This window comes from Phyllostomus discolor, chromosome X (genome assembly GCF_004126475.2).
Source record: "Phyllostomus discolor isolate MPI-MPIP mPhyDis1 chromosome X, mPhyDis1.pri.v3, whole genome shotgun sequence".
Classification (NCBI taxonomy): Eukaryota; Metazoa; Chordata; class Mammalia; order Chiroptera; family Phyllostomidae; genus Phyllostomus; species Phyllostomus discolor.
Genome location: NC_050198.1, coordinates 12,451,608 through 12,473,803, shown reverse-complemented (window position 1 = coordinate 12,473,803; position 22,196 = coordinate 12,451,608).

The following is a 22,196-nucleotide window of genomic DNA, read 5'->3' as shown; positions in this document are numbered from 1 at the left end:
AGTTTACACACACTATGATCAATACTACTTCTACTCACATGGAAAATTATGAAAAAAATTTTAAAGTGTATCTACACAACAAAAATAGTAGCACCCCCAAATCCTAATATGTAAAACTATTTTTAGCAATATTAATAAATTTTACTGGAAAGACATGTTTTCCATACTTTTATAATACATAAGTATAAAATAAAATGCATGTAGAAATTAAATCTGAAATTTATTTTAACTAAATGAATAGTTAAAAGTGTATTACATGTTAAATTGTAACTGTATCAAATATTTTATTGGCATGTCATAATTAGCTTGAGCCATTATCACATATCCCTCTGATAAAGAAAAATACCTATGTCTTGGTTTGGGGACAACATCCTATGGGGTAAATAATATGCTAAGAACTGGCTGGCAGAAAGTGAGTCATTTTTTATAATAATCAAAGCATTTTAATGGAGAGCCATTTATCATGCTTTCCTATTATCACTCGGTATTTGAACCATAAAGGTAATTAACTAAGAATAAGTGAACCGAATAATATGCCTACACCTGTCCACCCTTTATCAGTATGACTTTATGGTGCACAGTGGTAGGAGAAATGTTTTAGCTAGCAGGCAAAGAATAAAATATTAATGCCTTTAATACTGAATGCCTTTTTGCCTCTGGAACAATGATTCAATAATGTGAACCAGGCCTTGGGATTCAAAAGTGTTAGGGTCACACCTGAATAGCATACTAGTTCCTTTGCCAGCCTCAAACATTCTGACTCAACACTTCTGCCTGAAACTATCAGTAAAACCTTCATATGTTTAAATGATACCCAGCATTATTTAGCAATACCACCAAGCCCACTGCATATAAAGATTGATTGCTAGAATTTTAATTTTTAAGACATTGCCTGTAAGGCTCTTAATATATTTATAGAATGCTCAATTATAAATAAAAATTAACAACAATAAACTCTCAATGCAAGCATCAGGCTTTTGTTTTTTGTTTGTTTGTTTTCCTAGTTTTGAGTGACAGAGAATCCAGGGGATTATTATATTTTGAAATGCAACAAAATATACTGAAGAATGATAGTTTGTTTTTTCTTTCTTCCTCCTTTCCCCCTTCCTTCCTCCCTTCCTTCCTTCCTTCCTTCCTTCCTTCCTTCCTTCCTTCCTTCCTTCCTTCCTTCCTTCTTTCCTTCCTTCATGGAAAACTAGGCATTGGGAGAACAACAAACAGAGAAAGTAGAAACTAAAACCAAAATAAATTAACTAAACAATTGAATAGGGCCCAAACAAATAAACTGTTTACCTATCTAAATTCAGGGATATTTGACATAGAGTCTATGTCTAAAGTTAAGGGTTAAATGTCAGGAGATAGAGAAAAATGAAAGTCTAGAGCCATCTGCCAATCACGAGCACACACTTAGTACACCTATAGAACTTTGTACCAGGACCTCATCCTCAAATTTTCTCTTTTGTAAGGCAGGGAGCAATTCAGGCAAATGTGTTTCTTGTAATTCCAATGTACAGCCTGTCCTGAGAATTCCTACATTAATGTATAATTTAAAATTTCAGAGTCCATGTCACACAATGCAGAAGTAAATAGTCAGGTACGTCAATCAGTACTAATAGGAGTCAAATGTGGAAGGGCTTAATTACCCTACTTATGATTTTTAAGGCTAGCTCTTGTCTCACACAGGCCAGTTGTTAGCACGGAAGTATTTTGGGGATGAGGTGCCCACCACTACTGACTAGGTGCCAGTAATACATGAAGAGCACCCTGAGGAGTCATTTTATGAAACATAAAGATGAATTGCATTATTTGACATTATGGAGGAAAAAATCAGTAAGTTGGTAGATTAACTTTATTTCACTTGAAATCTTTTGCTTGGCCTTATCCATATTTAACATCTAAGGAAATCTTTGGCATATGAAGAGTCAACCTAGAAAAGCAAATTTAGAAACAACTGCTATGAAAATTCTACCATCCAGAATTGCAGGTGTGTGTTATACATACAAAGAAAAAAAATAAGGCCATCTGGTTGTTTATTCACGCCTCTATAACAAATGATATATAACTACAATAAGAATCGTTATTCATATAGCTATAATGTATAAATATAACTTGCTCCATTCCAGGAACTGCTATAATAGTTTCATCCTGTTATATAATGCTACACAAAGGGCATACATGAATTGGCAAAAAGAAAAACAATACTATGAATATTTCTGTTGTTATAAAGACCTGTCTTGCACTATAAAAGGCAGTTTTTTTGTTTTTTTTTTATTTTTTCTTTCTTGATTTATTTATTTATTTTTAGAGAGGGAAAGGAGGGAGAAAGAGAGAGAGAGAGAGAAACATCCATGTGCAGTTGCTGGGGGCTGTGGCCTGCAACCCAGGCATGTACCCTGGCTGGGAATTGAACCTGCGACACTTTGGTTCACAGCCCGCGCTCAGTCCACTGAGCTACGCCAGCCAGGGCTCAAAAGGCAGTTTTTAAAATCCAAAATTTGTAGAGTCAAATTTTTGGTGTCTTATTTATATTATAAAGTAATAATATACTTTTGAACAGTTAAGCAGGTTTTTAAAAGACCCCCACTAATTTACTTAAAATATAATTTAATTCATACACACATACCCCTTTACTCACACACACCTTTCAGTCAATACCCAACCTTTGCCAAAGAAACTATGTTGTGTGCAATAAAGATACTCCTTTGATATTTGTCTGGAATTGTAAAATATGTATTTTGAGAGACTCCTTTAGTCTCTGGAAGTGTTTTCCTTTTTTAAACAAAAGTAGGATGTTTACTATGACAACATGATACGATTAAAAGCCCAAAGTAATTGTCATTCTCCTCATCAAGCATACTTGTCCTTTGCTTTTATAATATCTCATCCCCTTTAAGGCCACCCACAGTTTTGGTTTTTCTTGGGGATATAATTTTCTAATATACAAGGAAGACTATGTATGTAGCCATTCGACTATGTTTTTCATGGGTTAAATACATTTATTCTTCATTTACTTATTTTTTTGTATTATTTCCTTTCCCCTTATTATAATCATTGCTTTTTGCTTTGTCATTATTTTGCATGCCAAATATTAAGATTTTCCATCCACTGTTATTATGTTGGGGTTTCTGATGTTTTAATCACACTTAATTTATCAACAAATCTGTACGTATTTTCATGTTTTTTTTTATTTATGTCACATCTCTCAGAGCATTTTGTAATGCTAGGAGGAAAATGTTGCTTCGTCAATATAATCAGTTTTGATGTTTAAACACAAGAAACAATTTTATTTTAATTCTCCTTTAGTTCCTGTGGGGCTACACATTAGTAAATATTCTTGAACTCAGCCCTACTATTTCTTTCCATTGAATTGTGAAATTCTCTAACACACTAGCATACTTGCTGTACTTCTGACATTTTCTGATTTATACAAGAAGCAGTGCGGTATGTGGAAAAACTTGAACCAGACAGATCTAGGCTAAATCCTTGCCTCTGACAATGAATAGTTGTGTGAATTAGGACAAGTGTATTGACCTTTCTAAACTGGGGGAAATACAACCATCTCTTGGAGATCTTATGATGTTTAAATTAGAGAATCAATATAAAGAACTCAGCAACAGTAAAGCTTTATCACAATACAAAGAGTAAGGTCCAAATATGGAAGGGCTTAATTACTAGTCAATATGCATTGAATCCACATGACTGAGTAGTGTGAATTTAAAGGAATAGTGACCTCTGCTAACCAGACACCTAGCTGCTGGGAGACCCCAGACTGTGATTGCCAGATCCAACCCACCCAGTCCTATCTACATGCTGACGTCACCTGATGAGGTCTGTATACTTTGATTTAGATATCCATGAAGATACTTCTAGGTGGGGGCGGGGTGGCAATAATAATCTGAGATAACATGATTAAATTAGTTAGTTAATGCATGGGAATTACTCAGGACCCTTTAACTGCCTGATGCTGCTCCTGGTCAGACAATGCAATCACTATGAACTCTGGCTGGTGATGTAGCTTCAGAGATACCCCTTTAAATTGAATAAAACCAGCAAATAAACTTCAATCTAAGCTGGAGCAGGCGAAAAGGGCTTAATTCAGTTCAATTGAACAAAGCTTTGTTTCTGCATGGGTAGCAAAGAATCTCCTTCTGGAGTATCTTAGCCTTGTGGAACAATATCAACTGGATATATCTCTTCAAAGGATCCACTTAAAGTCATAGTAATATAGAAAAAAAACAGAAGCTGGAAGTGAAGAACTATATATTTGAGTTCCATCCAGAGTTAATAAGCACATGAAGATATATCCTGAGTTTTCTAGGTCTTTTTCCTCATTTATCTATTGAGAGAGTTAGACTGAACAACATCTAGAAATATCATCAAATGATTCTATAGCATCTGATACATCACAAAATGAAGGACACAAACAACTTGCCATTTGGCAGCCCCACATGCAAAAGACAATTTTGAAAAGCAGTGATATTTTTGTTTGCTTTGTGTGGAAGACAAAGATATGAGGACTAAAGCCCTTCTAAGCTGCTCGCATTGCTTCCAGCAGCGGTGCTTTTCTCACAGCCTAGTCCTTCAGTGCACTGCATCTAACACACGGAAAGGGTGTGATCATGTACATCATTTCTCAGCTATAACCAAGCAACATGAAATGTTCTATACTGTCAAACCCATAAAGACAGGAGTAATTCCACTCTAGGCCAAATGAGTTGTCTAGATAATTCAAACTTACCCTTTAATTACTAAAGTCTGAGAATTTTTCAAAAATCTGAGTCATTTTAACATTATGATGACTTCAGATATCTATCAAAATTCATTGTGAAGTGTTCATAAAAATGAAGATTAAGTTCGGGGGCTAAGATGGCATCAGAGTAGGAAGAAGCAGATTTGGCTTCCTCTGCTCAGGGGAGAAAATCTTGGCTGATCTATGGAGTAGAGAAGCAAGCAACCAACATACTTCAGCATATGTGAAAACAGGGGACCAAGGATTGTGGCGGAACCAAAAAACCGGACCCTAAGGAGAGTGCTGCAACAAGGTAGGGTCCCAGGGACCAGCACCGGGTCCAGGGGCTACAGCCCCAGGCCCAGTGCCTGCTGCTGGGTTTGCCTCGGAGTCCTTGGGAGAGAGCCAGGACAACTGCTCCCTCCCCAGACAAACAAGGTCTAAGCGTCACTGGAATCCAGGGGCTAGCAAACACACAAAGGCTGTGAGCACCCTTGGAAGCTGTGGACACTGGCGGGGTTGGGTCATGCAGCGAGCCCTGACCCCCACGGTCACCGGTCTGGCTGGAGAGTTTGGCTGCAGGAGAAGCCAAGCCATTGTGTGGAGTGGCAGGCTTGAACAGGAGAAATTTCTCAAGAGGAAGGAGTGAAAAGACAGACACAGGGGAATTCTCCTAAAGTGATCAATCGCTCCAGCCTCCTTGCCACTCAGCCAAGGGTGTGTGGGCACTTGGTTGTGGGGAGAGCATCCCCGCAGCCCAGTCCACAGCAGTAACCCTGGGGAAAGACCTGATTCCCACACCCAGGGTGCAGGGCTGAGGAGCTACGTTAGCTTCCCACACAGTGCGGAAGCCAGTGTGCATGCCGCTGACCAGGGAAGAAAAGCCATACCAATCAGCCCTCAGCCTGCTGCAGCCAGCAAGACCAGAAAAGCTGGTTTGGCCACTTTGAAACCAAGAGACTTTTTAATTTTATTCAATTTTTTAACAATTCTTAATATTTTAATTTTATTGTTTTATTCTCTTTTAATTTCTTTTTCCTCTCTCTCCTGCTTTCTTATTTTATTCCTTCCTCCTTCCTTTCCTCCAATTTTATCTCTTCTTCCTTCCTTCGTCTGCCTTTTTAATTTTTTTAAATACTTACAAGTGAGACAAAATCCTGGATCTGTGAAAAGACCAGAGTTGAACCCAAAGAAGGGGCATCACAACAGCTGGGACAGTCAGAAAAATGTCACTCTGCTATTACAGAGAACCTGCAAGTTATTGCATATTTGTATTACTATTATTATTCCAGTATTCTTACATCTTTTCTTTATCAGTAGTTTTGTATTCCTCTTCTTTTTGTATAGTCTGCTTTGCTAGGCTGGATATATTGTATGACCTGACAGCTTTCCCCTGATATCTCTTTCATAGTGTATTGCTAATCTACTGTCCTTTAACTCACCTGTGTCCCATTAGCACACTACTCTAGGTTCTGTACTCCCTATTCTTGTTACCTAGATCTCATAGATTCTGTCATATGATTGTTGTCCTAATATTATTGTAAATAATTGCTGTTCCATGCAATTGTAATTACTTCACAACACCCCTCCCAGATCTTAGCCCATTTCAAAGTTTCCTGAACTCTATTACTGTAGTGGTGAACTCTATTCTCTCACACACTACACCTATTTACTATCCTTTACTCTCACCTTACCCCAGAATCTGACCTCCCACAACCTCACTTCTTTATAGATCCAACTCATAATTCTTCCTTCCCCAACAAGAGTCTTATCTTCTTTCCATCCTTTCTAAAATTCAGATAGCTGGGTGGAAGATCACGGTTAACACTATACACAGTCAAAGGATCTCCCATCTCTTCTCTACTGGTTGCTACTGTAAATATCATAGAATACTCTCTTGCTCTCTTAAACCATTTTGCTTTCCCCCTCCAACTGATAACAAACAAGAGTATGTGGAGGCGGTGAACACCAGGATACCCACTGGAAGAGGAAACCCAACAACAAAGGAACCACCAACAGATAACAACAGAAGGTGAGGGAGGGAGTGGAAACCACACAAACCTCAATCCAGGACCTATCTGGAAAAACAACTAAACAGTAGAGACAGTACCCAATACAAACAACTGAACAAGAGAAAGTGAGAATCCTTAAAACCTTATACACATGGAAGAACCAGCTTCAACACAACCTACCCTCACCAGCACAACAAAATACAAAAGGAGGTGGACAGAGTGACCCTCATTTAACCAGCTGGTGGGAAGGAACCATCAAAGAAAGACCCAATAACAATCTAAACCCAAAGACAAACACAGAGACTACTTAAATGACAGCCCAAGACCAGTGAGCTTGGGAGATCAAGGAAACTGCACCACTGAAACTCACTGGTATCCTACCACAGAAGTTCACACCACAAACCCAGGGAGCCAAAACAGATCAATTTAAGAAGATGAGGCTAACAAGAAGAGTCTCACAAACAATGGGAAGACAAAGAAACAATCCCCAAATGAAAGGAAAGGAGGAAGCCTCAGAAAGAATGCTAAATGAAATAGAGGCAATTCAACTATCAGATACTGAATTCAAAGCAATGATTGTCAGGAAGCTCAATGAGCTCACAATGAGCTACCAGAAACTACAGGGAAGCTACAATGAACTCACTGAAAATGATATCAACATGAAAAAGGAAATAGAAACTATCAACAAAAGTCAAGAGGAAATGAAGAATACAATTTCTGAACTGAAGAACACAGTAGAAGGAATGAAAAGCAGGATCGATGAAGCAGAAGATAGGATCAGCAAAGTAGAGGACAAAGTAGAAGAAAACACCCAGAAAGAGCAAGAAAAGGAAAAGAGGCTCAGAAACAATGAAGAGGGATTAAGAGAAATGCAAGACAATATGAAATGTAATAATATCCGTATAATAGGGGTACCAGAAGAAGAAGAAGAGCAAGGGATAGAACACCTATTTGAAAGATGAATGATGGAAAACTTCCCTAATTTGATGAGAGAAAAAGTCACACAAATCCAGGAAACACAGAGAGTCCCAATCAAGAGGAACCCAAAGAGGGTCACTTCAAGACATATCATAACTAAAATGGCAAAATACCAAGACAAAGAGAGAATCTTGAAAGCAGCAAGGGAAAAACAGGAGGTAACATACAAGGGAGCCCTGATAAGGTTAGCAGCTGACTTCTCAATGGAAACACTCCAAGCCAGAAGAGATTGGCAAGAAATATTCCAAGTAATGAGAACCAGAGGTCTGCAACCAAGGCTACTTTACCTAGCAAGGTGCTCAATCAAGATACAAGGCCAAATAAGAAGCTTCCCAGATAAAAGAAGTCTAAAAGAATACACCTCCACCAAACCAGCTCTGCAAGAGATGCTAAAGGGCCTGCTTTAAGGGAAACAAGGAAAAGAGAGAGAGAGAGGAACACAGGTACGAAAATGGCAATGAATAAGTACCTACCAGTAACAACCTAAACGTAAGCAGATTAAATGCTCCAATCAAAAGGTATAGAATAGCTGAATGGATAAGAAAGCATGACCCACACATATGCTGCCTACAAGAGACCCACCTCAGGACAAAAGATCTACACAGGCTAAAAGTGAAAGGCTGGAAACAAATTTTCCAAGCAAATGGACGGGAAAAAAAAAGCCAGGGTAGCAATACTCATATCAGACAACATAGACTTCAAAACAAGGGCCATAGAAAGAGACCCACAAGGTCACTTCATAATACTCAAGGAAAGAATCCACCAAGAAGACTTAAACATTTTAAATATATATGCACCCAGCATAAGAGCACTCACATACATAAAGAAAACCTTAGTGGACTTCAAGAAGGATATTGACAGCAACACAATTATTGTAGGGTATTTTAACACCCCACTGTCAAAAATGGACAGATCTTCCAAACAAAATATCAACAAAGATATTGTGGCATTGAACAATGCCCTAGAGGAAATGGACTTAACTGATTTATATAGAGCCCTTCATCCCAAAGAAGCAAAATACACATTCTTTTCAAACACACATGGAACATTTTCAAAGATAGACCACATGATAGGACACAAAGCAAGCCTCAACAAATTTAAGAAATTTGAAATCATACCAAGCATTTTCTCTGACCACAAGGGACTGAAACTAGAAACCAACCTCAAGGGAAGAAACCTGAAACACTCAAACTCATGGAGATTGAATAGCATGCTATTAAACCATGAATGGGTCAAGAATGAAATAAGGGAAGAAATCAAAATGTTTCTGGAAACAAATGAAAATGAACTCACAACAACCCAAAATTTATAGGACACAGCCAAGGCAGTCCTGAGAGGGAAGTTCATAGTGATACAGACCTACCTAAAAAAGATAGAAACATTTCAAACAAACAACCTAACCCTACGTCTACAAGAACTCGAGGAAAAACAACAAAGACAGTTCAGAGTAAGCAGAAGGAAAGAAATAACCAAGATCAGAGCAGAATTTAATGACATAGACACTAAAAGCACAATTCTAAGGGTCAATGAATCCAGGAGCTGGTTCTTTGAAAAGATAAACAAAATCGACAAGCCTTTAAGCGGGCTCATCAAGAATAAAAGAGAGCCCTGGCTGGTGTAGCTCAGTGGATTGAGCACGGGCTGTGAACCAAAGCATCACAGGTTCGATTCCCAGTCAGGGCACATGCTTGGGTTGCAGGCCACAGCCCCCAGCAACCACACATTGATGTTTCTCTCTCTTCTCTTTCTCCCTCCCTTCCCTCTCTAAAAAAAATAAATAAAATAAAATCTTTTTTAAAAAAGAGTATACACCTAAACTAATGGAATAATATTTAGTAGTTAGAAAGGTACAGATTGAAGAATATGGAGCCCTCTGCAGAGAAAAAGGAGATGTAGAAGGGATATCATACCTCTACTTAGAAAAAGTGATTGAGGGGTGAGGAAGGGCTAAATGAAGTTGTTAAAATCATGATTAAAATATGTGAAAGTCATGTGGAAGCAAAGTAAGGCTTGTTCCTTTTGGTTCCAAAGGGTTAAAAAGGATTGAAGAAATGGAACATGCAGAGAAATAAATTTCAGGTGCGCAGTAAAAATTTCTCCAATCCAAAAAACTGGCCAAAAATATTTTTGTTCCCCCAGAAATTAATATTTTATCTCTGAATGTGTTGAATATGCATAGGCTGAGTGTGTATACCATGAAACAAATACCATGAAGATGCTTTAAGAATTAACTGTGTGGCTAGACTAGGAAACTTAATCTTACAGTACATTATTCTACCTTGGAGACTTCACGCCATCATTAATCAGTTATGCCATCTTAGACAAGTCACATAATTTTTAGAACTCAAAAATCTTATCTAAAATGAGGGTGTAAAAATAAAGGAGGGAAGGAATTAGCAAGAGATTCCTTTTGTTTTTTTTCAGGAGTGAAGTTTTTTGTTTTATTTATTTATTTTATTTTATTGTTCATTGTTGAATTAGTGGTAGCTCAACTACTTATATATCCTTAATGCCTGTTAACTCAAATACAGTATGTTCACTAAGGAAGCAATAGGATGGGAAAGGAGCCACTTACACAAATCTGGAGAACGTAGATATAGAGAAGGTAGAAGGGAAGGGCTGCCTGACAAGAACTGCAGTCTTTATAGAGGCAAACTACAGCCAATTCGGGATGATCTTGCAGGGAGATAACACAGGAATAAATACACAAACCTCAGCCTCCTTCAAAGCTCTCAGTATCTGCTAGGGCCTCATTGGCTGATTCAACAGCTGGAAGTCAAGAGAGCCAATCGATGATGTCCAAACTGATCTACCCATACCCAAAGCACAGAGCAGATGTTGAGGCTGTATGCTGAACTTTGTTGTATTTTATTCCTGGAGCAAAAAAGGGTAAGAGTCTAGGACTTATACCTAGTAGCTGAATTGCTCATCATTATCTGCACTACCAAAATTGCTTGATAATGCCATATGGTTTTCCAAAATATATGCATGAATGTGTACTCCAGTCAGCAATGTATGATAATTATTTTTGTCATATATTCTTCATGTCACTTGATTTCTCAGACTTTCTTCTTAATAAGTTTGAGCAGTTTTTTTAAAAAATATCTGTTGGATGTTTTTCTTCTGGGAGCTACCATTCATGGTTCTTTTCTTGTTTATTTTGCTATTTTTCCACTGAATATATATATATATATACACATACACACACATATACATACATATATAGCTATATACATATGTATATGTAATATATATTAGATACTTAATACATATACATATCAGACATATATGTATTATGTATGTACATATATAGAGAGAGGGAGAGATAAATTATTGACAGATAGATAGATAGATAGATATTCATTTATCAGTTATACAAACTGGAAATGACTTTTCTGAGTATGTCTTCTAAATCTGTATTCTTTTTCCAGTGTCTCTTGTTACTCAGATATTCTTAGTTTTCAGATAATTTTTTTCTTTTAGCTATGTATTTTCATTCTTGTGTAAAAAAATTATTCCCTACCCAGTGTTCATAAAAATAGTTTTATATACTGTTTCTAAATTTTAATTTTTTATTTTTATACTTAAATATTTAATCTAGCTCAATTTGTATAGTACATGAGAGTAAAGATCTAATTTGCATATCCACATAGAATACAAGTTTTCTTAGTATATTGTTGAATAATGCACCCTTCCCCTATTTCTACATTTTTCCATTCTTTCGATCAGGATGTGTATTATAATACCAAATCTATGCCTTAATTACCATTGCTTTTAATGCTCTGATATCAACTTGGGTCAAATCTCTGTTCTGTTGTTCTTCCGATTATTGTCTTTTGCTCTTACAAATGAATGCTAGAATCACTCTGCATCACACTGTGAATCTATTATGATTTTCATTAGAAAAATTGCAATCTAAAGATAATTTATGCTTGTATTGAGATCTTGACTATATTGAATGGCTTCATTGAGGTATATAACATTCACACATGTACACTGAATATTTCTATTACCCATTATTATTTTTATTTAATCTGATGGCTGGTTGTTTAAAAGTTGTTTGTAGTCAAAGAATATGATCTATATTACAGAATTCCCTTGAACTTTGTTGAGACTTGTTCTATCACCTAACACATAAACAATTTTCTTAAGTATTCCATGTGTTCTTGAAGAGAAATGAGAATTAAATTTTTAGTTTAGTGTCCTATACATGTCAGTTAGATGAAGCTTGTTAATCTCCTGTATTTTTACTGATTTTTGAATCTTTGGTCTATCCATTATTGAGGGAGCTATGTTGATGTATTTGTCTATTTTCCCTTTAACTGATGTAAATTCTTAGTGTAGTTGTTTTGATAGAATTTGCAGGTCTTGTTGATGAATTGAAACTTTTATCATCATGATGTAATCCTCTTTATTTCAAATAATACATCTTTCTGTTCAGGTCTATTTTTTCCTGTTGTTTTTTTACATACAAAGGCTCCAGAGACATATGAAAAGATGCTCAGCATCACTAGCCATCAGACAGAAAGGATCAAGTCTATTTTGTTTGTTATAATTTATATCAGCTTTTAGTTTTATTAGCATTTACTTGCTGTGTATGATTCCACCCTTTGATTTTCAAGCTTCTGCATCCTAATATTGCAAGGGTGCCTTTTATACACAACATATCACTTGATGTAGGAAATTCAGGACTGAATTTCTTTTACTTTTAATTGAATGGTTTTGTCCATATGTATTTATTACGATTACCTCCTCAATTTATTTGTACTCTTAATTATGTTTTCTATATATCCCACTTTGGGTCATTCTTTGTATCCTTTCCTTTCTGTCTTTTTTTGATTGATTAAGGCTTTTACAATATTTAGTTGTTTTCTTTGAATAAACTGCAATTTACACCCTTCATATACAATCCTTTAAGTGTTTACCATAGATATTTTAGTCACTAAAATCAAGGTAGGTGTATTTCCTTGTTCTTCTGTTGTCAACCTCTTCTGTGTCACAGGCTTATTTCTAATCTATCATCAGAGTGAGGATGTAGCCTTCTTTTCAGAGTCTCTGACATGGGCAGACTGTAGTTTTTTCCTTGTCTTCTAATCCTGATTCGGCAATAGAGAAAAAGCTCCGATTTCCCATGCTTCTGCAGTTACCCTCACCTCTAAGACTAATTTCAACACTCATCTTTCAGTTTCACCATTTTCACTCTGTTTTAAAGTTAGAATTTTTTTTCTTGCCAGCTCAGGGATCTGTTTAACTATTTTTGTGTATTTCATTCATCTTTTTAAAAACCATTCATAACTGTTTGGATATCTAAACCAACATATCACTAGCAACTGAAGGAAGACTTTAGAAAGAATTTTTTAAAACCTCTGTTTGTGAGAATGGGAGCAGACATATTTAAAATTTCAAACAGTTTCTTCAAAGGATCTCTAACAATCATTTATTTCAATTTTGAAGTATTAACATTTAGAAATTACAATTTTTCAAAGGATCTATTATAAAGTATTTGCTTTGAGCTAGTCTAGGATTGAGTGAGGTAATACATTCCTGAATCCTTCAGGAAACAGAATCTCCTGTTCAACTCTTCTTTGAGCATGAACACCCTTTCTGATTCCAGGTAGAGTCAGAAAAGTAAAAGGCAAATTTATGCAAGTTAGAATTCAGAAAGTGAAAACTGCCAATCTAAGAAGTAACAGCACCTTAGGAACTACTGGAATGACCACAGATAGCCTTCCTTGACAAAACTGAAAATCCACCATGTGGACTCAGGAGATAATAATCCAGCAGTGTGTTTTGGACTGACACTTGCTCTGAATTTAGGAGGCTTTTGTAGTTCTGCCCAATCTTTTTTGATTAAGGTCACCTTATTGCTAATTCCTTTCTACCACTGACCAAATGATAAGGATTTTGTTTCAACTTCATGCTAGAATGATAGGACGATGACATTTTGTTCTAATTAGTATTACATGATACAAAATATATCCCGCCACCAACTCCTATTAATTGTAATGCCTATTTCACTTGGCAGGATTTGAAGTTAAATACATGACATTCTTCATGTAATTGATTCTGTGCTGCTGAAAGAATTTTTGGAGGTAAAGTCTGCCTAAAGTCCTGGAAATCAATCCTAATGGACAGGTAGTTGTTCCTGAAATCTACCTGCTCCATGATTAATACAACTGGTTGGCAATGAAAAAAGAAAGTGCCAGACATGTCTATGCCCCATAAAAACTTCTCATTAAATTAAGCTTCATATAAAATTGATTTTGAGCCCTGGCTGGCGTAGCTCAGTGGATTGAGTGTGGGATGCGAACCAAAGCATCGCAGGTTTGATTCCCAGTCAGGGCACATGCCTGGGTTGCAGGCCACAGCCCCCAGCAACTGCACATTGATGTTTCTGTCTCTCTCTCTTTCTCCCTCCCTTCCCTCTCTAAAAATAAATAAATAAAATCTTTTAAAAAATTATTTTGACAAAAGAGTGTTCTTTACAGATATCCTTGTACTTTCTGATGGGTGAGTCCCACAATTGTGAAAGTGCATATATATTTTCACACGTCTCGAGTTTCCTCTGTTGTCAGAGGTAGACAGACATTTAAGAAGAAGGCTAATTTTCCTGAGGATAGATCAGTTCCATTGCACTATAAAGGGAAAAACTCAAATTGGGGTTTCCTTTTTAAATCTAAGCCACAGCCTTGGCTTGTGTGGCTCAGTGGATTAAATGCCAGCCTGCAAACCAAAATGTTGTCAGTTCGATTCCCAGTTAGGGCACATGCTTGGGTTGCAAGCCAGGTCCTCAGTAGGGTGCATGAGAGGCAACCACACACTGATGTTTCTCTCTCTCTCTCTCTCTCTTCCCCTCTCTAAAAGTAAATAAATAAAATCTTTAAAAAAATAAATTTAAGCCACACAAGAATGTATGGAAGTCTTCTTAAGTTCCTCATAAAAATATTATAATTTACTTAAAAATAAAATATTTGAAAGATTATCTCAGCTACATACATAAAGAACTTTTGAAATAACTAAAGGAATAGCAGCACCAAAAATGTAAATTTTTAATAAAAGTACACTGTTAGCTTTTACTGTATATAGACATACACTCAGTAAAAAAATGCTTAATTTGCTAAAAAGTAACTCATTTTAAATTATGTAGATCCATATGACTAAACCAGTATAATCAGCAACACATAAGGCAGGACTGGGGACGTCATTTTTCTCTACATTTCAATTTCTCCATCTGTATGAATGAGATCTGTTACAACATTTCTATGATTTTTCCATCTTGATTATTCCTTGAATCTTTGATTTTTATGTTCTTTTTCACATGCTGTCAGGGTAATGAGTGTGGTCTCATCTATTAACTTAGATGATTACATAACCTTTTTGTGGAATATAATTCAGCAACACCCATACAAACTTTGGTGTTCCCAAGGGAGAACAAGATGCAGTATCACAAATCTTTGATGAATTAAATGTTCTGGAAAAAGAGATTAATCACCACGAAAGCAGTTCATATCAAGATATTTTCTTTGTTGTTACTAACATTTACTTTTTTGTGTGAGAGTATTTCGAAACTTAAAAATACTATAATATCATTAATTGTATATACAGTACTATTTGAAGACCTGTACACAAATTACCAAATTTTAAAAATAAGTACAAGTGGAATACAGGAACATATTTTGTTATCTACTTTTGTAAAAACATATTGCACACTACACCATTATGTTTTTTAAATTATAAATACTTTATTTTTAATTATATTTTATTGATTACGCTATTACAGTTGTCCCAATTTTTCTCCCTTTGTCCACCTCCACCCAGCACCCCCCCATTCTCTCAGGCAATCTTCCCAGCATTGTTCATGTCCATGGTCATACATATAAGTTCTTCAGCTACTTCATTTCCTATGCTGTGCTTTACATCTCCATGGCTATTCTGTAACTACCTACGTGTACTTCTTAATCCCTTCACCTCTTCACCAATTCTCCCCAACCCACCTCCCATCTGGCAACCATCAAAATATTCTCTGTATTCATAATTCTGTCTCCATTCTTCTTGCTTGCTTAGTTTGTTTTTTAAATTTAATTCTTGATACATATGTATTTATTGCCATTTTATTGTTCATAGTTTTGATCTTCTTTTTCTTAAATAAGTCCTTTTAATATTTCATAAAAGAGCAGTTTGGTGATGATGAACTCCTTTAGTTTTTTCTTGTCTGGGAAGATCTTTATCTGCCCTTCTATTCTAAATGATAGCTTTGCTGGGTAGAACAATCTTGGCTGTAGGTCCCTGCTTTTCATGACTTTGAATATTTCTTGTCAATCCATTCTAGCCTGCCAAGTTTCTTTTAAGAAATCAGCTGCTAGTCTTATGGGAAATGCCCTGTAGGGAACTAACTTCTTTTCCTTTGCTGCTTTTAAGATTCTCTCTTTATCTTTAACCTTTGGCATTTTAATTATGATGTGTCTTGGAATGGGCCTCTTTGTATCCATCCTGTTTGGGATTCTCTGTGCTTCCTGGACTTGTATGTCTATTTCCTTCACCAAATTAGGGAAGTTTCCTTTCATTATTTTTTCAAATAAGTTTTCAATTTCTTGCTCTTCCTCTTCTCCTTCTGGCATCCCTGTGATTTGGATGTTGGTATGTTTAAAGTTGTCTGAGATTCCTAAACCTATCTTTGTTTTTTTTTTTAATTCTTTTTTCTTCCTGCTCTTCTAACTGAGTGTTTTTTCCTTCCTTGTGTTCCAAATTGTTGACTTGAATTGGCTTCATCTTATCCACTGTTGGTTCCCTATAGATTTTTCTTTAATTCACTTAGTGTAACCTTCATTTCTTCCCTTATGTTTTTGCCATACTCAATGAGTTATTTGAGCATTCTGATCACCAGTGTTTTGAATTCTGCATCTGATAGGTTGGTTATCTCCATTTTGTTTAGTTCTTCTTCTGAGGTTTTGTTCTGTTCTTTTGCCTGGCCATATTTCTTAGTCTCCTCAATTTGGCAGGTTCCCTGTGTTTGTTTCTGTGTATTAGGTAGAGCTGCTTTGATTCCCTGTCTTAGTAGTGTGGCCTGTTGTAGAAAAGGTACCTGTAAATTGTGAGGGATGGAGCCGTAGGTAACTAGCAGAGCAGAGCAACCCACTTGATGCTCTGTGGCTTCATGTGGGGTAAAGGGCCCACCCAGAAAGGGGACAATTCCACTGCCTGGCTTCTGGATGTTTACCCAGCACTTACCCCATTTCCAGTCACTTCACCCACTTCCCGTATATGACTGGCACCCTTCTAGCTATTGCCCTGGTCATTAAACCCAGAGTGGGTGGGTTTGTGAACATTCAAAGTCTGTATAGGCCCTCTAAATGGACTCTTCTGAAAATTCAGCAGTTTCTTTCACTGCCCCAACTCCCACTGGTTTTTATAGCCAGAAGTTGTGGTAACTTATCTTCCTGACGCTGGAAACCTGGGCTGGGTGGTCTGGTCCGGGGCTCTAATCACTTGCTCTCAAGATATCCCTCCTGATTTTTATCCACCACATGTGTGGGACCTCCCATTCCACTACTACCACCTTTCCATGCCACACTGCATCTCTGCAGTTCTCTGCCCACATCTGTGACTCCACCCCTCTTTGCCATCTAGATGAATGTGGCTTCTTTAAGTCCTTGGTTGTCAGACTTCCTTCCATACAGCTTGATTTTCTGACAGTTGTGATTGTTGTTTGTTTTGAGATATAGTTGTAATTCTGTCTGTGATTGCATGAAGAGGCAAAGTGTATCTACCTACACTTCCATCTTGGTTCCATTTTCAAAGGAATAAATCTCTTTTTTTTTCTCTTTGCATTGCTGGGGAGGGAGGGACAGAGGCAGGCTAAATTGAGAGAATGAGCAATCAAGCACTGTCTTCTCTTTTCTAAATAGTTATCTTCCTAAATGGAAGCTTTGACTCAGAAATCTTATAAGGTTAAGGTCTTTATTACCTGTAACTGTAGTCCTGCTTCAGGACTAGTGTCTGATTGTAAAAATTATTTTCCGATTACATGATACCAGTGACAGACAATAATTTACATGATGGGAGAAATGAAGCCACATGTATATTTCTGAGAATTGAGAACAACAGTGCAAACAGCCCGATGTGTGCACAGGGATTTTAGCTTAGTAGCTCTGCCAACCTAGCAAGTTACACCTTTTGCTGTAAGAAGATTTTTAGAACAATAAATGTATGCTTTTTTCTAAACAAAACATGTGAAAAAGGAAAAATAACCCACTAGATTTCTGTATTTATTCTGAATCATTGGTAGTATGGCAGGAAAAATAAGTTTTGGGGGGGGATAAGGTCATTTTTTCTCTCTATGTGGTTAAAAATTACCAAAACAGCATCTTGTTCATTCTGAATCTGGCTGGTCTCTAAAAGGGTGAAGTCCCATAAAGGTATGCATATTCTACTAACATGATCTATGGGGGGAAAAGGCTTTATGATGGTCATAAATTTCACAGCCTCTGAGAAAAAGTCCAAAGCAGGCACGTGATTCCAACCAACTGACATATATAAATGATGCATTTTCTGCTAGAGCCACAGCTCATCTCCATAATCCACACAACTGCTGAGAAGACAAAGTGAGAAATGCAGTCTATCCAATTCCATGGCTACAACAAAATAAGCTGCAGTTAATCATTTATCGACCTTCCCAAATCATAAGCCCAGAAAGTAAATACCAACAATAGACTGCGATGACCTAAGGAATTTTGTGGGAAATCTTGCATTTATAAATAAAACTTTAAACAACATCGAATACTGGCATCTATGTGAAAGCATCAGTACTGTACACTCCTTTTATTTCACTAGAATTTTATTCTCAGAAATGAAGGTTCACTTAATAAATGAAGCTATTATAGTTGTAAAAGAAGTTTTACTTAAACTTTTAGGAGCCAAAATTTTCTTGAAAGGACCACCTAAATCCTACTTCAGTTGAATTTTGTAACCAGAGAAAAAAAAGACTTCTGTAAAATTTCAATTAATTTGCTTAGTCTGTAGAGTTAACAGTTTATGGTACACATGTCACAGGTGATAGGAGATATTTGGCCTTTGGAGATGGAGACACACATGTGAACACATGGAAGAGACTACTATGACATCACACAATCTCCTCCTTCCTCCCAATGTTTAATGCCCTTGTGAGACAGTGAACAATTAGGACCAGTGGGTAATGGCAGCTGTCTACTGTTATGTTTACAGACTACAGTCTTTTGTTAGTCTCTTTTTTGCACAACCCCAATTCTCATTTTACCTCCTGTCATGCTGTTGCCCAAGTCTGATTGTCCTCTTATTCCACACTATGGAAGATAAAAATGAAGGCTGAGATGCAACCGAAGAAAAGTTGCTGACCTTTTTTAGGCACTCATTATACACACACACACACACACACACACACACACACACATGCTATACCTCTTTGAAAGTTGAGATGATATTGTAAATCTTTTTGCCCATGTAAAAAAGAGTATTTTAAATATTATTTTCAAATTTTTACTAATATTTGATCTGCTTTCATTAACTTATATTTGGATAATTAAGCTGTTTATATTTTTTGCTATCATAAAGAATTCTGTTTGCTATAACACTCATTTCTTTCCCTTATACTCCTCTTCTAGCCCCACATCAGCACATACAAGTTGTATATAATTCCAAATGTAAGGAAGCTGCATTCCTTCTTCCTTCTCTGACTTTAAACCTTAAAGATGCTGTCTGAACTAGAGCCTTGGTCCTCAGTGGGGCCTACGGGCCAGCAGCAGCTTTTCCACCTAAGAGCCTATTAAAGATGGAGGATCTCAGGCCCTGCCTCAAATTTACTGAATCAGAATGCAAACTACAACAAGATTCAACATGAGAAAATCATAGAAATAGTAAAGTTAAAGAACAATGGCTGTAGTAAAACTCACCAGCTCACTAACGGAACTAGAGAATATTATGCTAAGTGAAATAAGCCTGGTGGTGAAAGACAGATACCATATGATCTCACGTATAAGTGGAACCTAATCAACAAAACAAACAAGTGAGCAAAATACAATGAGAGACATTGAAATAAAGAAGAAACTGACAGTAACCAGATAGGAGTGGGGAGGGGGACAATGGGGGAAAGAAGGGGAAGAATCAAGGAACCTGTATTAAGGACCCATGGACAAAGACAATGGGGAAAGAAGGATTGAACATGGAAGATGGGGGAGGGGAGAGTGGTGGAGAGTAATGGGGGAAAATGAGGACAACTGTAACTCAATAACAATTAATAAAAAATTAAAAATCACCATTATATTTATATCTTTTTAAAATACATAACATGTAAATGTCTGTTTTATGTGGTTTTAGGGGTACATATCTATTAGTAGAAATTGAATAATGTGTATGGGAATTTTAAACTCCAAATTCAAGATAAGGGCATTATGGGTAGTTTCAATCAAGTTGATAATGTTTTGTTTGTTAGTTTTAATTGTGAATACTTGTATTATTCTTCATATTTGTTATACATCAAAAATGTTGCATAATAAATTTTTTCAAAATAATTACTCAAAGCTGTTTGCTTTTCCTTGCCTCCTTTGTTTTTCTATAAAATGATTCTATGTCCACTTCACTAAACCTGGAGCAGCTTAGGCCTGATTGTTAATCAGGCCCATGAGTGTATCAGTCATATCTGCAGAAACTTTTAGTCCTTTTCAATGATTATGTAAAATTAAATTAAGGAATTGATATACCAAATGATTTTCCCAAAGCATATGTATTTTATTAGAGGCACAATAAAGATTCAGAATCAGGCCTGCCCAATCTAAAATCTTGAATACTTGGAGTATGAAAAGCAGTTTAGTGTAAGAGAGTAATTTTCAAGTCATACTGCCTAAGTCAAATTTCCATCTTAATGTAAAATGTACTTTGTGATATATGATATAATTCATACCAAAATATATTATACTATAATATAATGCTTTACTAACAATAGTTACCAAATGGTAAATTGATAGATTAGGGTATTTTTCTGAATCTCTGCTACTCACAATGGGAAACTATTGAGTTATAGTGACCAGCCTGGCACACTATCTTTATCCTTGACAATGTTTTCCACTGGTTCCCTCATATTCAGCTCTCCTCATCTCATAGTCTCTGCCTTTAACCTGATTGCCTCCATCATTTGGTGAAAACTGTAAATACTTTGGAGTCAGATGTCCCTGGGTTCAAATACTGACTCAAACACTTTCCACTGATGACCTTGAGCTGATCATTTTACCTCATCAAGCCTCTATTCTCTTACCTGTTGTAGCAAATGCTACATGCTACCTATGCCCTGACTGCTGGTTCATGTGCATGTCTTACAGCTTCATGTTACAAATGCCAATATCTCTCTACCTGAGGGCTTTCTTGGACTCTGGGAGCATGTTTGTGTGTGTTTGACCTGTATGTGGAGCAGGCCTCAAGTGCTGGGTTGTTGGTGTCTCCAAAAGCAGCTTTAAAAAAGTGGTGTGTGCAAGTTGTATCCTTATCCCTTAGAGTAACAAGGCACATTCAACAATATCTTAGTGTTCACATGGAGATGAAGCCTCAGTTCCCTATAATGGTGACCTACTCATTAACATACTTTCTTCCCTTCCCTTTTTGACTTTTCTAGTCTCCAATTGGTTATTCAGCAGGATCACCTCCCAAATAAAGTATTTACACTTGAATCCTTATTTCAAGTTTGAATTCTGGAGGAATGCAAATGAAGACACCTATGACTGTGAATAGTAATACTAACAATTACCACACAAAATTAATTGAGCATTTAAAAGTACATGAGACACTGTAATGAGGCCTTTATATGCATTCTCATGAGCTATTTGAGAAGATATTATTATCAACCTAATTTAACAGATGATATAACTGAATCACGGAAAGGAAGTAACTTGTCAAATCTCACAGACTTGTACTGAAATGAACCAGAATTTTAATTCCAGAGACTTGCACTCTTCAGTCATTACATTATATTTTCAGCTGACTTAGTGGGGAAAAGCAAGAGTCTAGGGTGGAAGAATTTTTAACCAAACAACAATCTTGTAAACCTTTTAATGAATTTTTTTCCACAAATGGAAAGAATGATTTAAAAACATGTTTTTGTGGAGATGGAGGGGCTGAGATTAGGATCACATTTGTATCATTGGAAGATCACATGAGGGAGGAAGGAGGGGACTAGTTAAAGGCTGTTGCAATAACTTCAGGAGTGGTTAACTTTACTAGGACCATGGCAGCAGGAATGGAGAGAAATGGATGAGTTTCAGAAACATATGGGAGATGATATTGATTATACCTAATGATGCATGGCAAATAGTGATAAAGGGAGAGAAAGGCCTTAGAAACTTTCAGGGTTGTGACTTAAGTGACAAGGCAGTAAAAATCACATTTACTGATATGTAAGTTTATTTGAGATATACAGGTAAACAATCTGTTATAATGTGGAATAAAATGCATTAACA